This window comes from Herpailurus yagouaroundi, unplaced genomic scaffold, assembly GCF_014898765.1.
Source record: "Herpailurus yagouaroundi ecotype Mexico unplaced genomic scaffold, PumYag 139, whole genome shotgun sequence".
Classification (NCBI taxonomy): Eukaryota; Metazoa; Chordata; class Mammalia; order Carnivora; family Felidae; genus Herpailurus; species Herpailurus yagouaroundi.
Window position 1 is genome coordinate 3,962,315 of NW_024412394.1, and position 10,579 is coordinate 3,972,893.

General features: G+C 48.5%; 1 long non-coding RNA gene across 1 annotated transcript in view; it reads right to left on the reverse strand.

Moving 5' to 3' along the window:
• Nucleotides 1–897: 897 nt before the first annotated feature.
• LOC121029373 (uncharacterized) overlaps nt 898–10,579 on the reverse strand; it is a 16,770-nt gene continuing 7,088 nt past the window's right edge. The window contains exons 4-6 of the long non-coding RNA XR_005789698.1: nt 4,794–4,912; nt 2,862–3,027; nt 898–1,226 (exon numbers count right to left, since the gene is read on the reverse strand). This is a non-coding gene — a long non-coding RNA (uncharacterized LOC121029373). The remainder of the gene's footprint in view (nt 1,227–2,861; nt 3,028–4,793; nt 4,913–10,579) is intronic.

Below are 10,579 nucleotides of genomic sequence, written 5' to 3' on the forward strand. Positions count from 1 at the left end.
GCCGGCGGCCCCTAACAAGGTCCAGATGTGCGGCCTGGCCTGGGCCAGTGGCGGCTACCAAAGGAGAGGGAGGCCCTGGGAGGGAGGAGCCAGGCTGCAGCTGGATGCGGCCGTGCAGAGGAGGAATGCGCTGGGAAGGATTCCCACTGGAATGCGAGCTTGGGATGTCTCTGCCTAAATAAGGGCCTGGCCTCTCCTGGAGCTGGAGGCCCCAGCAAGTCTAGGTGCAGCCGCGCTGTGGACGCGCCTCCCTGGCTGTCCCAGGATCTGTGGCAATTTTTTCCCTCTTCTTCCTTTCCTCTCCTCTCCTTTCCTCTCCTCTCCTCTCCTCTCCTCTCCTCTCCTCTCCTCTCCTCTCCTCTCTCCTCTCTTTTTTCTTTCTTCTTCGTCTTCTTTTTGGCTAACTTTAAAAGTTATACATAGTGATTAAAAGCAGTTAAGAAACCCAAATAAGCTAGGGGCGCCTGGGTGGCTCAGTCGGTTGAGCATCCGACTTCGGCTCAGGTCATGATCTGACAGTTCATGAGTTCGAGTCCTGCGTCAGGATCTGTGCTGACAGCTCAGAGCCTGGAGCGCGCTTCGGATTCTGTCTCCCCCCTCTCTCTGACCCTCCCCCTCTTACACTGTCTCTCTTTCTCTCTCTCTCAAAAACAAGCATTAAAAAAAAAAAATTAAATTAATTAGTTAATTAATTAATTAAAAAAAGAAAGAAACCCAAATAAGCTAAAAGATGAAAACAAAAGGTAAAAATAAAAATCACCTAATAATTCCAGCACCCCAACCACTGTTAAAGTTCTGGAATGTGTCCTGCTAGACTTTTTTTTTTTTTTTTTTTTCCAAATACAAATATGTACATAGGTTGGTTAGTTTCAATCATGCTGCGGAGATTCTCAGAACCTGTGCTTTTCACTCAGCCCTTTATTCGTGAGTCGGCTATCACAGTGTTTCCCAAACTGGTCCCACGGAACCCCAGAGCCATTTTGCTATTGAGAGCAGAGTCCTTCCCCACCTGTTTGGGAGGTACTGACTTATGCCAACTGAAATGGGCTTCTTTCCTGGAGAATTTCTCAGAGTCTTTAATTTACTAATGTACATTGTGAATCATCAAGAGGAGCCTGGCATTTCCTAAACATATTTCACTATGAAATCCCTTGAGGAATCTTCTTGAGGCTTGGGTCCGTGGAACATCATACAGGAAATGCTGTTCTGCAACATTCTTCATAGGGCTGCAGAGAACACAACAGTTTATCTCAATATCCCTTCAATTTATCGCTATTCCAAATAATTCTGCGATGACCGTCCTCATACTCCTCCTTTGTTATACAGAAACATTCCAAGCAGTAGGACTGTTGGCCACATGAAAGACCATGTTTGGGGCGCCTGGGTGGCCCAGTCGGTCGAGCGTCAACTCTTGCTTTCGGCTCGGGTCATGATCTCATAGTTCGTGGGTTTGAGCCCCACGCTGGGCTCTGCGCTACGTCAGCGGGGAGCCTGACACAGCGCTGGGCCTGCTCAGAATTCTCTCTCTCTGCCCCTCCCCCACTCATTCTCTCCCTCCCTCTCTCTCTCCCTTTCTCAAAAAAAAAAAAAAAAAAGAAAGAAAAAGAAAATCTAAGCCAAGATCGGGATCCCAGAAGAATGCCCAAAGACACAGGCACCTGGCAAAGGTGTGCCTTCTGTGTCAGCAGTTGATGCGTGGACTGCCTGATCGTCCTGACCGAGAGAAATGGTCCCGGCAGACCCAGCGTGAACACAGTCCAGTGGGGGCGGCTGCTTTCTGCAACCTTCTATCAGCACCGGATCCTCCCGCTACCCAATAAGTCTGCCTCCCACAGGGCCGATGGCTTGCTGGGAACTAACAGGTCCGCTCTCCCTTACTCGCAGTTTCAAAATCCCCAAACTGCTGAAATCTGTATGATAAAGCCATTTTTATCATAAGTCGTTTTACTACAAAGCAAAGCCTGACCTGACGTGAACTCATTTGGCAGCAAAACGAGCCTCCACTGATGTGAGGCCATTTACGGCTTCTCTTTCCACCACTTAGTGTGTGAATGTTGGCGGACTTGGCTCAGAACTGTTTATATGTTTACCAGGTACTGCCCCACACCCTGCTGGGGGTATTTTGTAACATACAGTGTTAAGGGAATCCATCATGGCACTTTTCTTTCTTTCGTGTTTTTTTTTTTTTTTTTTTTTTTTTATTGTTGAGACAGAGAGAGACAGAGCATGAACGGGGGAGGGGCAGAGAGAGAGAGGGAGACACCGAATCGGAAACAGGCTCCAGGCTCTGAGCCATCAGCCCAGAGCCCGACGCGGGGCTCGAACTCACGGACCGCGAGATCGTGACCTGGCTGAAGTCGGATGCTTAACCGACTGCGCCACCCAGGCGCCCCTCGTTTTTTTTTTTTTTAAGTGTATTTATTTATTTTGAGAGAGACAGAGACGGCGCAGGGCCGGGGTGGGGGCGGGGGGGTGGTGAGTGGTGCAGACAGAGAGATTCCCAAACAGGCTCCGCACTACCAGCACAGGGCCTGATGTGGGGCTCGAACCCATGAAGCCGTGAGATCACAACCTGAGCTGAAACCAAGAGTCGGATGCTTAATCCATTGAGCCACCCAGGTGCCCCTCATGACACCTTTCTAAACCATGAAAAATTCTGAATTCTGAACCATCTGGCCCCAATGGTTTTAGGTAAAGGATTATAGATCTGTATTTACAAAATTTTCCCTAAAAAAGTGTCGTCGGCTTACAAGTAAAAGGAGGAGCCAGACACAGACACAGATAGGATACGATCCTGTTTCTATGAAGTTCACGAACAGGCAGAGCAAACGGACAGTGGTAGAAATCAGAGTATCAATTACCTCTGGGGAGGAGAATAGACCAGGAGGGAGCACGAGGGAACCTTGCAGGGTGCTGGAAATGTCCTGTATCCTGATCCGGGTGGAGATTACACAGGTACCTACGTACGTAAAAATTCACCAAGCTGTACATTAAAGTGTACTGCACTTTGCTCTAAGTCGGTTACACCTCAAAACAAAAGTAAAAGTAAAGATTATGGGAATCTGTTATCTCAAATTAAGCAATAAACGGCTCCCCATGGCACCCCATCCCACCCTGTGATGCTTTTGAACTTCCCAACAAAACTTAAAGTCGTCGTCACATATGTCTGGCTCATCTTTAATCCCAAGAAACAAGTTTAATGCAAAAGTCAAATTTAGTGAACAGGTAAAAAACTCTGATTTGCCCTCCCAAAGAACCCATCCCCAGAGTGTATCTGCGCTTTAAAAGTGCCGCAGGAAACCACTCGGGGCCTGGCTCCCTTGCGTGACACCGCTCTCATCAGCCACCGGGGGGATGTTTCCCGGCCCTGCTGCCTCCAGCAACGGCTGCTGAAACAGCCAGCGGGTGGTGAGCGCGGACCCAGGCCTGGCATCCTACCCACAGTGCTGCAAGTCAGAACTTGCGCCCGACCAACAATATCCCTTAATTGCATCTGATTAGCTGGAATTTGGAATTTGTATCTGAGAACTGAAGGGCACCGGGGACTCCTTGATTAAACAGGTCAGATAAGCATATATTGTTGAGAGGAACAAGCTTCTTTCCCGAAGCTTGCTCGTTGCTCAACATCGGACAGCTCATGGCCTTGTCCTTTGACCCTCACTCCCATGACATGCCCACCTCCGCTTTCCCGCCCACTTCCTTTCTGTGCTCCACTGGGGGGAGGTCAGTGCTCCACTGGGGCCTGGCTTCTCTCTGCTACTCCACTCATGACTCAGCCCACATGTCAACCTTCCCATCTCCGGCCAGAGGGCACCGTTCTGATGGCCTCGGGCTGTCCTCGGCAGCCTCTGATCCTTTCAGGAACAAGTCAGGATATAAACAAACAAACTGACCCACTTGGGCTTTTCCCTAATCTTTCTAGAGCATGCTGTCCAAATCAAGAGCCTGTGCTGATGGAAACATTCTATATCTGCGTTCTCCAACTCGATAGCCACTAGCTACCTGTGGCTATTGAAACAGCACCCCGGTTATGGCTAAGTACAACTTAGGAACTGAAATATATATATATATATACACACACACACACACACACACACACACATATATATATATACACACATATATACATATATATAATATATTTCTGATGTTGCATTCAGTTGTATTTTATTTTTTATTTTTATTTTTTAAAGTTTATTTATTTATTTGAGAGCAGGGAAGGGGCAGAGAGAGAGAGGGAGAGAGAGAATCCTAAGCAGGCTCCACGTTGTCAGCACAGAGCCTGACTTGGAGCTCAGTCTCTCTCATGAACAGTGAGATCATGACCTGAGCCGAAACCAAGAGTCGGACACTTAACTGACTGAGCCACCCAGGCGCCCCTCTTCTTTTCTTCCTTTCTCTCTCTCTCTCCTTTTTATCCTTAGCTCCAAGCCCAAGGTGGGGTTTGCACTCACTACCTAGAGATCAAGAAGTACATGTTTTACTGACTGCACCAGCCAGGCCCCCCCACCTTTTTGTATTTAAAGAAACGTCACCAGGGGCGCCTGGGTGGCTCAGTCAGTTAAGCGTCCGACTTCGGCTCAGGTCACGATCTCACGGTTCGTGAGTTCGAGCCCCGAGTCAGGCTCTGTGCTGACAGCTTGGAGCCCGGAGCCTGCTTCAGATTCTGTGTCTCCCTCTCTCTCTCTGCCCCTCCCTCACTCACGCTCTGTCTCTGCCTCTCTCAAAAATAAACAAACATTAAAACATAAATAAATAAATAAAATTTTTAAATGCAGGGCCAAACTCATTACTTTCAATCCAAGGAATGCAGATCAAGCTGGAGGAAACTTAGCGGTGGTGCGCCATGGGGTTGGTTTTGACCGGCTCATCTCGGTGTTTGTATTAGACGCTCCAATAAAGATGTGCGGGTCTGGTAATCAAACACAGAGAGCGTGTTATGTTCTGAGAAGTCTGGCATACACATAACCAAGATTTAAACTATTGTGACAGGCAGGAGTGACACAACTACAAAATTAGCTTCTTTTCATCGGACACCTCAACAGACCACACACGGTGCTAAGTGCCTTTCTGTATCATTTAATTGTTGCCCCTCCGTGAGATCAGAAATCGTGACCCCGTTTACAGATGAGGAAAGTGAGACTCAGAGGGGCTAAGTCACTTACCCACTCTGAGCTTCCATTCAAAAGAACCTGACCCCGGAGTTCATACCCTTTCCACCATGCTCTGCCATCTCCTACTCGGTTACGCCAACAAAATGAACACGAAAGGGGTAAGTGACCTTGATACCACGCATGGTAAAGCTAGAGGAGACCTGGTTCTAATGTTCATGACGTCAAAATCTTGGCATTGCTGCTGAACTCAGACAGCGGCAATATAACTCCTGAAAAAGCTCACATGACCTCGGGCTCTACCACAAAGCACAGTGACCACATTGAGGGAGCCAGCTACCCTTCTGTGCACCCCACCAGTCAGTGACATCGAGAAGGTGGGACCAGTTCCAAATAGCAGGCTTTTTAAACAGCTTTCTTGAGGTATCGTTGACATACAATAAACCGTGTGTGTTTAAAATTTTTTTTTCAACGTTTTTTTTTTTAATTTATTTTTGGGACAGAGAGAGACAGAGCATGAACGGGGGAGGGGCAGAGAGAGAGGGAGACACAGAATCAGAAACAGGCTCCAGGCTCTGAGCCATCAGCCCAGAGCCTGACGCGGGGCTCAAACTCACGGACCGCGAGATCGTGACCTGGCTGAAGTCGGACGCTTAACCGACTGAGCCACCCAGGCGCCCCTAAACCGTGTGTGTTTAAAGTATACAATTTGAGGGGCGCCTGGCTGGCTCGGTCGGTAGAGCGTGTGACTCTTGATCTCAGGGTCATGAGTTCCAGCCCCACATTGGGTGTGGAGCCTACTTTTAAAATGATAAATAAATATAGGGGCGCCTGGGTGGCGCAGTCGGTTAAGCGACCAACTCTTGATGTCGGCTCGGGTCACGATCCCATGGTTCGTGGGTTCAAGCCCCATGTTGGGCTCTGCGCTGACAGCACAGGGCCTGCTTGGGATCCTCTCTCCCTGTCTCTCTCTCAAAATAAATAACTTTTAAAAATTAAAAAATAAAAATAATAAAGTATACAATTTGATAAGTTTTGACATATGTATAAACCTGTACAAGCATCATCCCACAGAGCTTCCTTGTGCACTTTGTTTTTTGGTTTTCTGTTTCAATTTTTTTTTTTTTTAATGTTTATTCATTTTTTGAGAGAGAGACAGACAGACAGAGCTCGAGTGGGGCAGGGGCAGAGAGAGAGAGGAAGACACAGACTCCAAAGCAGGCTCCAGGCTCTGAGCTGTCAGCACAGAGCCCGATGCAGGGATTGAACTTGTGAACTTCGAGATCATGACCTGAGCCGAAGTCGGACGCTTAATGGACAGAGCCAGCCAGGAGCCCCGGACAAACGCTTTAATTTATTCTGGGTAAATAGCTTGGGAGTTGAATGGCTAGCCTGTATGTTTCACTTTTTAAAAAACCTGCCAGTTCTTTTCCAAAGTACCTGTCTCATTTTATGTTCCCAGTGCAAACCCAGCTGGAGAGTTTCAGGTGCTCCCCATCCTTGCCAGTACTGGTAGGGCCTGTCTTTTAATTTGAGCCATTCTAATAAGTGTGTAGGGGTCAGACATCACTTTTTTTTTTTCTTAATTTTTTTTTAACGTTTATTTATTTTTGAGACAGAGAGAGAGCATGAACAGGGGAGGGGCAGAGAGAGGGAGACACAGAATCTGAAACAGGCTCCAGGCTCCGAGCTGTCAGCACAGAGCCCGACGCAGGGCTCGAACTCACGGACCGTGAGATCATGACCTGAGCCGAAGTCGGATGCTTAACCGACCAAGCCACCCAGGCGCCCCCAGACATCACTTTTTAAAAGGGTAATATTACAGGGACGTCTGGCTGGCTCAGTCGGCGGAGCATGAGACTTGATCCTGGGGTGGTGAGTTCGAGCGCCAAGGTGGGTGTGGAGCTTACTTAAAAAAAGAGGGGCGGGGGGCGATATTACAAACCAAAAAATATATGGAAGAAAAAGTTGGAGGGGAAGGATCTGGACCCAGGACCCACAGGGAGCTGGGAGTATTTGGTTTGGAGACAGATGAGTATCTTAAGTATCTGTAAAAGGGACTAAATTTCTATGTTGTTTTAGAAGATGCACTAGAACCCGAGGGAAAAGTCACCGGCAAACAGACCTTGCTTCAGCTGAGAACCTTTTGATACAGGCTCTCAAAGGCAGAATGAGTGTTTGAGGAAGTGGGGTCTCTGCCCTTAGAAGGATCAGGCAGCAGTATTTGGAGAATTCCTCTCTCAGGGATGGTCAATTCAATACAGTTCATGTCGGCTGAGTACCTACTATGCACTGTGACGGGACGTGGCGAGAGGACACAAGAGCAGATGTTCTCATGTCTTTGCCTAAATATTATCATGTGATTAGGGTTCTGCCAAAGCTATGGGCAAGGGGGATAGGAGGGAGAAGGAGGTGGAACTGCCCAGAGGGGGTGACCCTGGGTCTCCGAACTCCTGTCGGAGGCTCCGAGAGAATACCTAAGTAGGGGACCGCCTGGGTGGCTCAGTCGGTTAAGCATCTGACTTCGGCTCGGGTCATGATCTCGAGGTTCATGAGCTCGAACCCCGTTTTGGAATAACATTCAGCTGAAATGCAATCTGGAGCATTCTTTCCATATGATACGGGAATGCTCTCCAAGAGCTATTGAGTGGAAAAAGCAAGGTCTAGACACCGTGTATGGCAAACTAGCAGCTGAATTTTTTAAAGGGGGTTTGGTGAGTTAAGAACACACACACAGGGTTCATTTGCATAATATCTTATACCTCTCGCCTAGTAACATAGGTTGCTTTTCAGACAGGAAGTGGCTGGGAGACAGGTGTGGGAAAGAAAGTGTCTGACATACCTTTCTGCATCTTTAGAATCTTAACGGTGTAAGTGAATTGCCTATTAAAAATAAAACTAAAATTAAACTAAAAACGTTAAAGGCACCTGCCTATTTCAGCATGTTTTCCTGGAGTGCCTTCCTCAGCCTTTTCCTCTGCGTTCACTTCCTTCCATTGAGGTTTGTGGGCAAGTCTTCCTCTCCGAGGAGGCCGCCGTGGGGAGCTTATATTTCTTTCTGCCTCTCTCCCCAAGGAATGCATCATCAAGACCGATTTTTCTTAAACATTAATGTCTGTTAATGTAATCAGCTTGGTATCTTGTAAAAATTCAGACTCTGATTCAGTAGCCTACGATGGGCACTGAGGTCTGCATTTCTTTTTTTTTTTTTTCTTTTTCTTTTTTTTAGATGTTTTATTTTATTTTTGAGAGACAGAGCATAAATGGGGGAGGGGCAGAGAGAGAGGGGGACACAGAATCTGAAGCAGGCTCCATCCAGGCTCTGAGCTGTCAGCACGGAGCCCGATGCGGGGCTTGAACTCACAGACCGTCAGTTGATGACCCGAGCTGAAGTTGGACACCCAACTGACTGAGCCACCCAGGTGCCTCCGAGAGTCTGCATTTCTAACCAGCTCCCGGGTGGAGCTAATGTTGCTGGTCTCAGACTACACTCTGAGCAGGGAGGGTCTAGAGCTCTGTGTGTTCCATGCTGAGGCTCATGGCCAAAGCACTGAGAGGTCTCGAGAAGCTGTCCTGCTCTAGAGAAGAGGAAGGGATAGGATGGTGGCGATTCTCATGAAGAGAGAGGCACGTCGATCCTCGGGCTGGTCTGAGCCCCTTAGTTAGCATTGCTGCCAGAGTAGGGACCACTGACCATCACCCCGGGTCTCCATTCCTACCCACCACTCTCTTGCCTGGAGCACAGACACACTTCCATACTGCCTCCATTGAAGGGAGGCCCAGATAGCAGGTGCCTCAGAGGGAGCTGTAGGAGATGCACCAACCAGAAAAATAAATGCCTGCCTGCCTTCCTTCCTTCCTTCCTTCCTTCCTTCCTTCTTTCTTTCATAAACTCTACCTCCAACATGGGGCTCGAACTCACAAACCCCAAGATCAAGAGTCACATTCCTATTTCTGATGGACTAATGGTGGCTGCAGGCCACACCCTCTCTCATGCCCTCCCTGAAAATTCAGAAGCCAAATCAAACCTCCTACAGAAAATGAAACCAGACAGCATTCAGCACAGGCTTTCTCCCTGGGTGACACACAGATGTCTTGGATTCAGGTGTGGCGGGACCACCTGCTCTGGCAGAAAGCGGATCGCCCTCCAACCGAGGCCTCTTCGCTTGCCCAGGATGAGAACTGACCCGTGAACCTGGAAGCCAGGCTGCTGAACGCCCCCACCGCACCCCTTGCCCCAGGGGACAGGGTAGCTTCCTAGGCCACACACGTGGGTTTCCCTGATGAGGCAGTTTTCGGTATGACAAAACCCTGCTCTTGCCATTGCCAGAGAGGGAGGAGGATGGTGTAAGTTCTGGAGGGAAACCAACAGGCGCATTCCCGCGGGGCAGACCCCACCCCTGACTGGAGCGGTGCCCCCCTCACCCCGGTGATCACTGGAGAAATGTCAGGGGAGGCACCCCCTCTCCCCATATCATCCCCACCCACCCGTGACCCTGCCTGAAATTGCACCATGCACGTTCATTCTTTTAGGATGAGAAACTGCATCTTTTAAAATACTCCCACCCACCAGACAGGTAATACATTCAGCTGTTATCAGTCATCTACACCTTAATGTGAATTAGTTGATTAGTCCTGGAATGTTTCACCTGGAATGCGCCTGGTCCAATCCCTCTTCTTACAAGTGAGGGAAACCAAAGCCCAGAGTGGAGGTGACCCACTGAAGGTCAAGCAACAAGGTGGTGGCCAAGTCATGGCAGGGAAGGGGCGTAAGGGAAGGATTGTATGCAGCTGGCAGGGGAAGAGGAAAAACCCCAGGATCACCGAGAGGGGCAGAGGCATCGTCAAGGTTGTGCTTTATACACTAATTCAGAGCTGTGTCAACCTTTCCCCCCCACGAGAAGGTAGGAGGTGGAACCAGAAGCGTGTCTCCACCCCACCCCACCCCACCCTTGAACATAAAACTTCTTTGAAGTTTCTGGTTTTATCTCAGAGTTCATTCAGATGCAACATTCTACTCTAAAGTATATTCTGGTTTGTTTTCACATAAAAATAATAGAGAGAATAAACCGGTGGTTGCCAGAGGAGAGGTTAGAGGGGAAGGGGATTAAAAGGTACAAACTTCCAGTTATAAAATAAATTCGAAAGATTTTTTTTTTAATTTTTTAATGTTTATTTATTTTTGAGACAGAGAGAGACAGAGCATGAATGGGGGAGGGTCAGAGACAGAGGCAGACACAGAATCCGAAGCAGGCTCCAGGCTCCGAGCTGTTGGCACGGAGCCCGACGCGGGGCTCGAACTCACAGACCGTGAGATCATGACCTGAGCCGAAGTCAGAGGCTCAACCGACTGAGCCACCCAGGCGCCCCTAGAAAGATTTTTAAACGCAAAATATTCTTTCTTATTTTTTAACGTTTTATTTATTTTTGAGAGAAGGAAAAAGAATGAGCGGGGGAGGGGCAGAGAC